General features: G+C 35.3%; 1 pseudogene; it reads left to right on the top strand.

Annotated features, from left to right (window-relative positions):
* The first annotated feature begins 282 nt into the window (after nt 1-282).
* LOC130873556 (60S ribosomal protein L13a-like) lies at nt 283-11,644 on the top strand (annotated as a pseudogene).
* Nucleotides 11,645-12,178: the final 534 nt, after the last annotated feature.

Genomic DNA, 12,178 nt, shown 5'->3' with positions numbered 1-12,178 from the left:
GCAAGCTTAAGTGTCTCTTCATGGTCTCTGCTTCAATTCCTGCCTCTTGGTCCTGCTTTAAGTTCTTGCTCTGATTTCTCCCAGTGATGGACTGTGCCCATCACTTACAGAGATGTAAGCTGAAATAAACACTTTCTTCCCCCAGTTGCTTTAGTCATGGTGTTTTACGATAGCAACAAAAACCCTAGGAGATGTCCCATAAGAATAGTAATGATAGAGAAACCCTGTCTCGAAAAACCAAAAAAAAAAAAAAAAAAAAAAAAGAATAGTAGAATCGGCATTATGAATCACCTGGACAGTGGGGCACACCTCAGAAAAGGAGATATACCTGAAAGACATGCTGGTGAGAGGGAAGATATTTACAAAAATTTCCTGTTAATTCTTTTTTTTTTTCTTACTCAAAAGCAGAACTTTCTCTATTCCCCATTTCTATGAGTTTTGCATCTATGTCTAGGAGCTATACATGTTTTTCCCTTACATTGGACACCACTCTGAAGGGAAGAACTGACAAATGTCAAAACTGAGAAAATTAATAGAAAAATATTCAACTAAAATTAGAGACACTGAAGAAGGAAGTGGCACCTGAGTCCATTAAATGGCTAATAAACAAAACAAGAGAAGCAAGTGATAGCTTCTCAAAGAATAGTCTATAACAATATTTTTAAATGTCAAGAAAACTAGTTAAGGTGATGAGGTATATCTTCAATAGTTGTTATAAAGTTGAGCAACGGAAAAAATATGATTCAAAATCACAATTCAATAAGAAGCAAATAAAAACAGATTTTATTGAACAATCACACCCTGCTTGTTATGGAATCAGAGTAATATTAAGACACAGAATTATATGCCACTGCTACTCCTCCCACCAAAGTATGCATATATAAGTGAAGTAAGAAAATGAAATTTAATCTCTCAACATTCTCAAAAGCAAACTTTTAAACTAAAAGAACAGTATTGCCGAAGTCCTGGAAGAAATCAATGTGAATAAAGGTTTTTATTCGTGGTCAAAAGCCTGTTACTATAAATGCCACAAAGAGGAAGATGAAACACTTCCAGAAATCTCATGTCCATGAACCTTCCTTAAAACTACCTCAGAGAGAATTTCATAAAGCTGTGACTTCTGGAGTAGCTGCATATTATATGTATTTAATGCCTGAGAGATGGTGGCAAAGGAAAAATTCATTTCTTACATTATAGGCTCTGATGTTGGCCAATTATCACAGCAATTTGAAAACAGGAAAGTTTGCAATAAATGAGCATAAAATATACTTGCTAATTGGTATTGGGAGTGAATGATATTTAAATAGATTAATGAAGAGCTTGACAATTAAAAACATTTAAATTTAAAAATAACCCTAAAACCATACTATAATTAATAAGAAGAAATAAAGATGCTACTTATTGACAGCAATATTGAAAGAAGACTTTCAAAACAATGTTTTGGTTAAAGTATTATAGATAAATGTTAGTACAAAAATAAACATTACAAAAAGATTCTTCTTCCCAAGTAACAGAAGAAATGCAGGGACAAAAGAACAAAGCAAACAGTAAGAATGTGGATGGTATTCACTTATAAAATACATTCTTTTTGTAAGAGTAAGAACAAATGTACTAATTGTATCAATTCATATTAGCGGACTTAGCTAACATGGTAAAAAAGAAATGTCCAGATGGGTTAAGAAAGCAAAACTTACCATTATTCTATATGCAAAAGATGTATCTAAAGTGAACTGAAACGGGTAAAAGATGAAAGAATGAACAAAAATATACTAAGCAAGGGCAAGTAAGAAGAAATCAGGGGCCAGGATTTTGATCTCAAACAAGGTTAAATTCAGGCCAGAATTAAACAATATAAAGTAGGACACTCTGTGATGCAAACGACTACAATTCACAGTGAAGCTATTAGTATCTATTCACCAAATGCCAGTGGCAACTTTTATAGAGCAGAAACCATGAGATGAAAGACAGATACTAAATCCAGGAAAGCATACCACGTTTGTCTCAGATCTAGATAAAACAATGTTAGCAATAATGTTAGCAAGGACAGAGAATATATGAAAATTCATAGAGTCTATAAGAACATAGTTAACAATTCACTTGAAAATATACCTTGTTTTCAATAAACATTGACATGTATGAACACTGATGCCGTATGTTAATAGGCCACCAAAATTTAAGACATGGAAAGACAAATCTTCCATCAGTACCAAAATTTAAAAAAATCAAATCTTCCATTAGTACTAAAAATTAAAAAAATCACCATTTTTATCAGTTAGATTTCATTTTGTAAATTCTTAAATCAAATGGATATGTCTTTAAAACTCTCCAAATTCATAATAAAGAATAATAGTGAAATTGACTCATTAAAAAATAACAATGTCCTAAAAGAGATGAGTTTGTGCTTGGGAAAAGAACTATTTTGGAAAACCTGTCAAACAAAGGTATTCTTACAAGAAATAGCTTTCCATGATAAGCACAATTCAAAGGGTTTCACAAAACCACTAAGCCAGTACTTCAGAAGATACTTGAAGGAATCCTACGAACTGGAGATAAGGATAGATTCATCCAAGAGGATAGGGAATAAACTTTGCTGGCATGTGAAACAATCACATTAAGATTAGGCAAACATCAAACATGACAAAAACAACAAAATAACAAGAATTAAAATAAATCTTTCAATAATAACCCCAAATTCTGTCTCAATTCCTCAATAAAAAGACACAGACTAGCAGATTAAACTAAAAGCTAAAACAATATAATACAACCCCGAGGACAAATTTTTTGTTGCATACAAGAAAAAACATCTTATCTATGAATACAAACACGACATAGGGTAAAAGTCTGGGAGGAGTTCATCTAAGCTGGTAGAAATTTACAGCAAACAGGCATAGCTATTCTAATTTCTGGAAAAATATATCCTAAACTGAAATTAGTCAGAAGTGATTAAAATAAAAAGACCAATGCATTTTAAATGAACAATTCACCAAGTGAATATTACAATTCTAAACACATATACAAATTTTAAAATACACATTCTATGTGTATAAAGACATAACGCATAAGAGTGGGTTATTTCATATCGATACATAGATCATTCACATAAAAAAAAACACAATAAGGAAACATCAGAATCTATTGACATTATATACCAAATGGGATTAATAGATATCTATAGACTAATTCATCTAAATACTGCAGAATATTTCTTAGCAGCAGGTTATATTCAGTCCACTCTCTGGACTCTTCCGAAATCTAACCCCATTTTCCTACCCACCCAACTTTATATCTTTATTGCCTTCACACCCTTCAAGCACAATTTCTTCTGCCCCTTTATTTTTGAACGTATGGCTTTCCAGTGGAGTACAGCTGACTTACCAGGAGCTACAATTTAAAAGAAAACTGATTCTCTCTCTCCCAGTGAGCTTCAATTGTCAATCACTCCTCAACTGGGAAGTGAGACTTTCTGTCAATCCTCCCACTCCATGTTGAGATAACACATAGTATGCACAGGCTGTCACAACCACTGTGAATTTATATGTGCAGATGCCCTGTTGTGTTCAGAAGACACTGTTTCCTTATAGTCATTCAGTGCCATTGGCTCTTAACTCTTTCTGCTTCCTCTATTCGGTGATCCATAAGCCTTGGCATGAGGGTGAGTGAAATAGATGTCTTATTTTAGATTGAGAATTCCAGTTCTATTTTCTGAACCTTGACTAGTTGTGTGTCTCTGTGTTAGTCACCACCTACTGCAAATAGAAACTTCTCTAATAAAGGTTGAAAATGATTAGTCTTTGTATAAAACAATAAATAACTAGGAGTCAAACTATGTCCTTTTGGTGAATAATAGTTGTATGTTCTCCCCTAAGGCCCATGATTTGTCTAGTGACAAATTTTTGGCCTAATAATGGTGTCAGATATGGACTTCATCTTGTGAAGAGTACTTAAATTCAAAGAAAAAGTAGTTGGTTATTTCAATGATGTTCATGTCATTAGTGTACCATTTGGCATTTCTTCCCAGGCCCATCACTATTATAGTTCAAAGGGTTTAGAGTTGGGAAAGAATGAGGAATATTTTACTCCTCTGGGGCTGTTCATAGTACCTGCCTGCACTCTGAAAGATAGCCATAGTGTGTAGATTAATACCACCTTGATGTGTCCATGGTCTGATTCAAGTATGTGATGTCTTTTCTTACCATCATGTTTGGCAGGGTAAGCAAAAGCATTGGCAACAAGCTGTAATATATGGAGAGTCTAAAAACCTTACCAACCAAAAGCTCCAAAGAGGTAATCCATTCCTTGAATCATGCTCTTATTTATTAGCTCCTGATGTCTAGTAGAAACATTGTCATCTCATTATAGTATAACTCCATTTTAACTATGTGTTTGTGTGTGAGTGTCTGTGCGTGTGCATGCTGGTGTGCATGAAAAAGAAATGAATATAGTATGTTGTTGGCGGCTAGTCATTCATTTCCTAGCCACCCAGATTCCCAAAATAATCACACAGAAACTGTATTATTTGTAATATTGTTTGGCCAATAGCTTAAGTGTGTTTTTAGCTAGTTTTTTAATCCTAAACCAACCCATCTCCATTAATCTGTGCATCACCATGAGATTGTGGCCTACTAGCAAAGTTTTGGCAGTCTCCAGCAAAGGTGTCTGTCTCCTGTGGTGGCTACATGGCTTCTCTTTCACTCTGCCTACTATTTATATATATTTTTTCCAGGCTGGCTATGTTCTGTTAAGCCACTGGCTGGAAAAAAAAATTAGTCATTAACTATTAAAAGCAACACATATACAGAAGGGCTTCCCACACCATTTCCCCTTTTCTGTTTAAATAAAAATAAAGGTTTTAAATTTTAACATAGTAAAATTACATATAATAAAACAGGTATCAAGCAAAAATTAGTTACAGCATTTATATCTACTTTGCCTTTTTTTATTATTATGAAAACTTACAGAATCCTCTTTTCAATATGTTTTATTCAAAACATTTTTTTTTCATACAATGTATCTTGATCATGGCTGCTCCTCCCCCAACTCTTTCTAGGCCTCCCCAATCCCACCCAACACAATCACCACCACGTAAAATTGTTATAAATAATCATCTCACTGCTCAGTATCACACAACAACTTTTCACTCATTTCTAATAGTAACTTAGAATTCATTGATTATTTTTTCTGCTGTAATTTAGTGTCTTTTGATTAATGGTTCTGTTTTCTACTCCCCCAAATCTACCCTGTATTAATTTCATAGAGTGAAAACCTGGGACACAACTAACATTCACTGCTAGGCACTGAATGAATAAATTAACAAACAAAAGTCTTTCAGAAAAACATGTTCAACAAATAAGGACAATATTTATGCCAATGTGATTTTAAGCATACTATACTGAATAAAGTAACCCAGACCCCCCCAAAAAAAGAAGGTGCCAAGAAAAAGAACCTCTCAGAATGTTTCTATCTGTTGATAGAGGCTCAGCTTTCATTCCATTGCTAATTTGTGTTGACTGATAAGCTTTTATCAGAATTCTTATTGCTCATATGTATACATAATTAAGGCTTTCTACTTTCTTATTAATTATCTATATTACTTAATATATAAACATTCAAATATTAAAGTTTTAATGATTTTATTTCCCTTCTTAGATTTTTGGGATTTTCAAGTAATGTGGACAAAAATTAGATCTAGAGGAAATATATTAATTAGAAAAATGTTCTGCAATATAATACAAATCTAGGATCCAACAACTCCATGATAAACCATAAAGTTGGGTAAAATTATTGATATTAGGTAACATATTAGAAACATCACATATATAGAAATATGAAAAATAGTTGGCTTAAGAACTATAGAGCTTCAAAACTTTAGAGTCACATAATTCTTTATGCTTAAAATCTACTTTGCCTTTTATCCATAACTAAAGAAAACTATAATTATAGCTATCTATTCTTCAACTTCATCAAAGACTCCAAAAGGATATAATATTACCTAAGTAAGGAGGAACTTCCAAAACTCTAGAATTGACAGAGACATCTTGCTGCCTGGACAGTCACCCAGAGTTTTTCTGTAACATTGCAGGCACCCACCTTTAGCCTACTGGCCCTTAGTATTCAGTAGATATTTTCATGAAGCAGAAAATTTCAAAGACAGTTCCATCTATATTCGCAGTTTGTCAGTCACTTTCTTCTGTATCCTGAGCAATGTCTGGCAGACTCTTTCATGAAGCAGGAACCCTGAAAGACTATCTCACCTTCTTTAGGCACCTACAGCAGTCATTTTTCTGTGGCTCCTGCAAGTCTAGTCAAACAGTTAAGGCAAGAGCAATTTTTTGCCCAAATGGCTAACAAACTCCATGAGGAGACTGTTCAATGTCCATCCTCTTGAAGTATAGTGGTGCATCCAGGAGAAGATGTGTCTCACTGTCATGAAAAGTCCTAAATTCTTAAAACATTTTAAATGTCATATTCTGTAGGTCTTTGAAAGTGTTGAAGATTATCTATCTAACTGATATATATCTCTGTCATTTCAAAAACCTAACTAACATGACTACAAGATTGTCTATTAGATATTACTATCTATTAACCTGTACTTTGGGGGGGGGGCAGTGATTGGTTTTGGTTTTTTGTAACAGTGTTTCTCTGTAGCTTTGGAGCCTGTCACAAAACTAGTTCTTATAGACCAGGCTGGCCTTGAAATCAAAGAGATCTGCCTGCCTCTGCCTCCCGAGTGCCTCCCGCGCAGCACCACCACCCAGCTTAACCTGTATTTTTAAATTATACATTACAATTTTAAATGAGCTGCACAAACACAATACCTTAATCAAGACCAGAAATATACATATCACAAAATTGACCTAAAATTTGTATCAATACACCAAGATCCATACCAATGCAAAGTATTCATATCTATAACATATTCCCCTTTAAATGTAAACAAACATTTATAAACAATCATTTAAGGAATTTGCACATAATTCTCTTCAAACTACTTCCTGCTTTTTGTTGGGCAAAGTATTTTGGGGACTGTTTATAGAAAACTTTTGGGGGATCTTGGTCCATCAAACCACATTAGTTTAGAAGGAATGCACAGGTTCTCACCCTCTGTGAAGAATCTCTTTTCCAAAGCAACAAATCCTTAGACTCAATTTTGAAATAAAGATACTTTTAAATATATAGGTTGGTTTAGCTTAGCAACCCATACAATAAAATGTCTATCAGTACTTAGGTCCTTCACAATCAAAAAATTCAAAGAAAACATAATAGTATACATAACCTAGACTCTATATATTCCATCTTTGTTTGTTTGTTTGTTTGTTTGTTTTGTTTTTTGAGACAGGGTTTCTCTGTGGTTTTTTGGAGCCTGTCCTGGAACTAGCTCTTGTAGACCAAGCTGGTCACGAACTCACAGAGATCCGTCTGCCTCTGCCTCCCAAGTGCTGGGATTAAAGGTGTGCACCACCACCACCCGGCTATATATTCCATCTTTATATGGCTTATTTTTCTTTATTCTTTAATCTATGACTGTCTGTACTCTGTGTCTTTAGGGACTTTGTTTTATTTTTTTAAAACTTTATTTCTATTTATAACTGCCTATACTCTTTTTCTTCTCTCTCTTAAGCCTACATGATTAATTTAGAGGTCGTTTTCATCTGAATCTGTCTTTATTGTGTATCTGTAATCCTTTTCTGACCAGGACCATGCCTTAAAATGCTAAGCAGCATGGCTAAGACTAAGGTTTTGTCTTTCGGCTCTGCCCAGTCCAATGTGGTGGAGGTCCTTTCACTGCCTCTGAGACTTCCTAGTGGGAGGAAAACTCACCACCTCATATCTGGTAACCAGTTGACCCATTCTGCCACCAAGGAACTTTCAAAATGCTGTACACAAACCCCATTCAAGTGCTTGGCCTCCTAAAAGAGCCAGAGTTTGTGCTGGCAGCATGGACCAGGAAATCACCATTTGGAGATATAATTGTCACAGCTGTAATTCTTCCTTGATACCTGTTTTGTTATATGCAATTTTACTATGCTAAAGTTAAAATATATCTTTCTATTTAGACGGAAAAGGGGAGGTGACGTGGGAGGTGATATGGGAGGTGATGTATGCTGTGAATATGTTTTATTGCCATTTGATTATTAAAGAAACTGCTTTCCGTTAGTGGCTTAACAGGGTAAAGCCAAGCTGAAAGAGAAAGAGAGAGAGAGTAGGCAGAGTCAGGGAGAAGCCATGTAGCCACCCGCAGGAGACAGATGCACTAGAACCTTGCCAATAAGTCACAGATACATGGGATACACAGAAATGCGTTAATTTAAGATATAAGAGTTAGCCAAAAATATGCTTAAGCTATTGGCCAAACAGTATTGCAATTAATATAGTTTTTGTGTGATTATTTCTGGAGTCTGGGCAGCTGGGAAACAAACAAGCAGCCTACCCCAACAGTAGCAGGTAGGCTTACATACTATTTTTGAGAGATCTTTAGTATACCTGATCCCTACTATTACCCTGACCTCTGTATTATTCCAAATGAAACAAATATCTGAAGATTCAAGATTCAAAGTTAACGTCCACAAGAAAGAGAAACATATGACTTTTGTCTTCCTAGGTCTGGGTTAACTCACTCAGAATGATTGTTTTCAGTTCCATCTATTTATTTTTGAATTTCTTATTTTTTCACTGTTTACAGCTGAATAATATTTCCTGTGCAAATGTATTACATTTTCATTATCCAGTCATCAGTTGTGAGACATTTAAATTGTTTCTATTTCCTAGATACTGTGAATATAAGTAGGAATAAACATGGATGATCAGCTACCTCTAGAGTCAGATATGTAATTCTTTGGGTACATGCATGGGAATGGAACAGTTAGATCATATGGTAGATATATTTATGACTCTTTGATGCACCTTTACACCAGTGGTACTCAGCCTTCATAATGCTGTAACCCTTGGATACAGCACTAATGTTATGGTGACTCCCAAACACAGAATTATTTTTGTTGCTACTTCATAACTAATGTTGCTACTGTTATGAATGTAATGTCTCTTTTTTTTTTTTCTGATGGTCTTAACTGACCCCCAAATGGGTGGTGACCCACAGATTGAGAACCACTGTTCTACACTGATTACCACAATGGCTGTACCAATTTGCATTCCCACAAGTAGTTTACTCCCACCATAAATGTTCCCTCTTGTCAGTATTTGTGATCAGTGTTTTTTGTTTTGTTTTATTTTAATCTTACCCGTTCAGACTATAGTAATGTAAAATCAGTTTGTATTTCCTTAATGGGAACATTTTTGGATGGGAATGTTCCTGGATCTTTTTCCTTCAATATAAAGTTAAGATTATGCCTTTTGTCAATTTCTGTTATGAATTGCATTTTGATGGGGATTTCTGTTGAATCTATATATTGCTTTTGGCAGTGGCTATTTTTGAAAAATTATTCCTACCAATTGAGCACCTTTTCAGTGTCTTTATGTGTTCATTGTGTCTTTCACATTTATGGTTAAGTTTATTATTTTAAGATATTTTTGAGGATATTGTGAACATTTATAAAATGCATTTTAACAAATTTATGAAATTTGAAATAACTTCTTGTGTCATATCTGCTCATAGCATAATGAAACTAAATGTTAACAACAAGAGAACCTCCATAACACAAATGAACTGAGAGATTAACCAGCATAACGTTAAATGAGGAATGGGTTACTGAAAAAAGTCATAAAATTGACCACTGAATGAAGCTGAAAACACATTATATCAGATCTTTTAAAAAACAATGAAAGTAGTTCAAATAGAGTTCAGACCTACAAACCTTCAAGCCTAGAACCAGACCCACAGCTCCAGCAATACCTGATTGTGAGTCACCTTTGACAGGTAAATCACTTCTTATCTTTCGCATTTCCTTTCAATCTCCCATGTACCCCTTCTGTGTATATCTCCACAAACACAGGCCTAAGTTCATACCCATGGATTGGAAGCTATCTTTACCTGGTCCAATAAAACATTTCATCTGCCAGCTTGACCTAGCCTACCTCAGGCCACACCGCTCCTTCACTGACCCAACCTAAGGAAAGCCAGATTACCACATTAGATACATATCAAAGGAAAAACTCTATATGCCTAGATCAAATTTGTAAAAACAAAAACAGCATGAATAACCAAAACAGCATATGATCCATCAGACTGACTAGGTCTATAGATGTGGTGTCTAAAGGGAACTGCTTGGATGAGCCTAAGACAACCATTAAACTTATCAAAGAATTCAAGAAATTGGAAGAAAACACAAGCAAACACATCATTGAAATCCAAGAGGATAACAGTAAATGCTTCAGGGATGTCAAAGAAAATAATGAAATGATGAAGATAACTCAGGATTTGAAAATTAATTCAATAAAATGATAGAAACATTAAAGTGAACATATGCTAAAATGAAGATGGGGTGGGGAAACTAAATATCCCAACTGGAAAACTCAAGGAAAGGCCTTGCAAGTAGAATGAGTCAAGCAGAAGGGGGACTATCAAGACTTGAAAATTCGGTAGAGGACCAAGACAAAAGATGCATTTCAAAATGCATAGAAAACAAGTAGTAAATGTGAGTCACCATCAAAAAGCAAAATCTCCAAATTATCAGCATAGATGAGAAATAAAAACACAAAATCAATGGCATAGACTAAATCTTTAACAATATCATAGAAGAAATTTTCCCCTAAACAAAGGAAAGACATACCCATATAGATACAAGAAGCACACAGAACTCCAACTAGATAAGATCAGAAAGGAAACACTCCGTGGCATATCATAGTTAAAATACAGTTAATTGTGCAGAGGAAAAAATATTGAAAACTGCAAGAGAAACAGCACAAATTAAATATAAAGGGAAAACTATTCTAATACCATAAAAACATATTAGCAGAACTAAGAAGATCAACACAAACCCCGCAAATAGTAGGTGATTTCCACGCCCCACTTTCTCCAATAGATAGGTCACCTGGACAAAAAAAAATATAGGCAGAGCTTTTTCCAAGGCAACTGTTTAAGATGGAAGGGGGCCAGGTCCTAATGCCACATGGCTGAGGCCTTATTGTGGCCGAACAGGTACATCTGGGCCAGAAGGTGGTGGTTGTGTGCTGAGAGTATGTCACCATTTCCAGCAACATCTACAGAAGTAAGTTAAAATAACTAGCCTTTCTCTAAAAACAGATGAACACCAGCCTTTCCTAAGCCCCCTACCATTTTTGCCAAAACTGCATTTTTTTTTGGTGCAGTGCACAACATGCTGCCCCACAGAACGTAGCAAGGCCAGGCTGCCCTGGAACCTCAAGATGTTTGATGGGGCCCATTCACCTTATGATACAAAAAAGCAGATGGCTGCCCTCAAGGCTGTGCAGTTGAATCCTACCGGAAAATCTGCTTACATGGGGCATCTGGCTCATGAGGTGGGTTGGGAGGTATCAGGCAGTGACAGCCACGCTGGAGGGAAAAATGGAGGAGAATGCCGTAATCTGCTGCTGGAAGAAGTGACAGCTCACAACACTGTGAAAACAGACAGCAAAGAGTGTGGAAAAGGAAACCAACAAATTCACCAAGGTCTCCCAAACCAATGGAGTTCAAAAGAGACTGTGCCTCAAAAAAAATGAAATAAAATAAAATAGAGAAACCTCAGAATTAAATGACATTTTAGATCAAATGAACATGAAAATGTGTCCACCCAAACCCCAAAGAATACACAGTGTACTCAACAGCCCATCTATGGACGTTTCTTTAAAATGAATAACATGCAGAGCTATAAAACAAACCTTAACAAATACAGAAAAATAAAACAACCCCATGTACCCTACCTGAACTTAATTTTGCAAGTATTTTATGTTGAATTTTTGTATACCTTCAAAATTGCATCAAAGTGGTAAAATATATGAGGATAACAGTTTTGTGGGTTTTGACAATATATTGCCAAATAACCCAATTAATGCTATAAAAAAGTGAATAATTGGACTGGAGAGATGGCTCAGAGGTAAAGAGCACTGGCTGCTCTTCCAGAGGTCCTGAGTTCAATTCCCAGCAACCACATGGTGGCTCACAACCATCTGTACTGAGATCTGGTGCCCTGCTCTGGCGTGCGGGCATACATCAAGGCAGAATGTTGTATACATAATAAATAAATCTTTTAAAAAAAAGTGAATA

Source organism: Chionomys nivalis, chromosome 4, assembly GCF_950005125.1.
Source record: "Chionomys nivalis chromosome 4, mChiNiv1.1, whole genome shotgun sequence".
In the NCBI taxonomy this organism is placed as follows: Eukaryota; Metazoa; Chordata; class Mammalia; order Rodentia; family Cricetidae; genus Chionomys; species Chionomys nivalis.
Note: the sequence above shows the minus strand (reverse complement) of the source record. Positions and strands in the feature narration are given on the sequence as shown.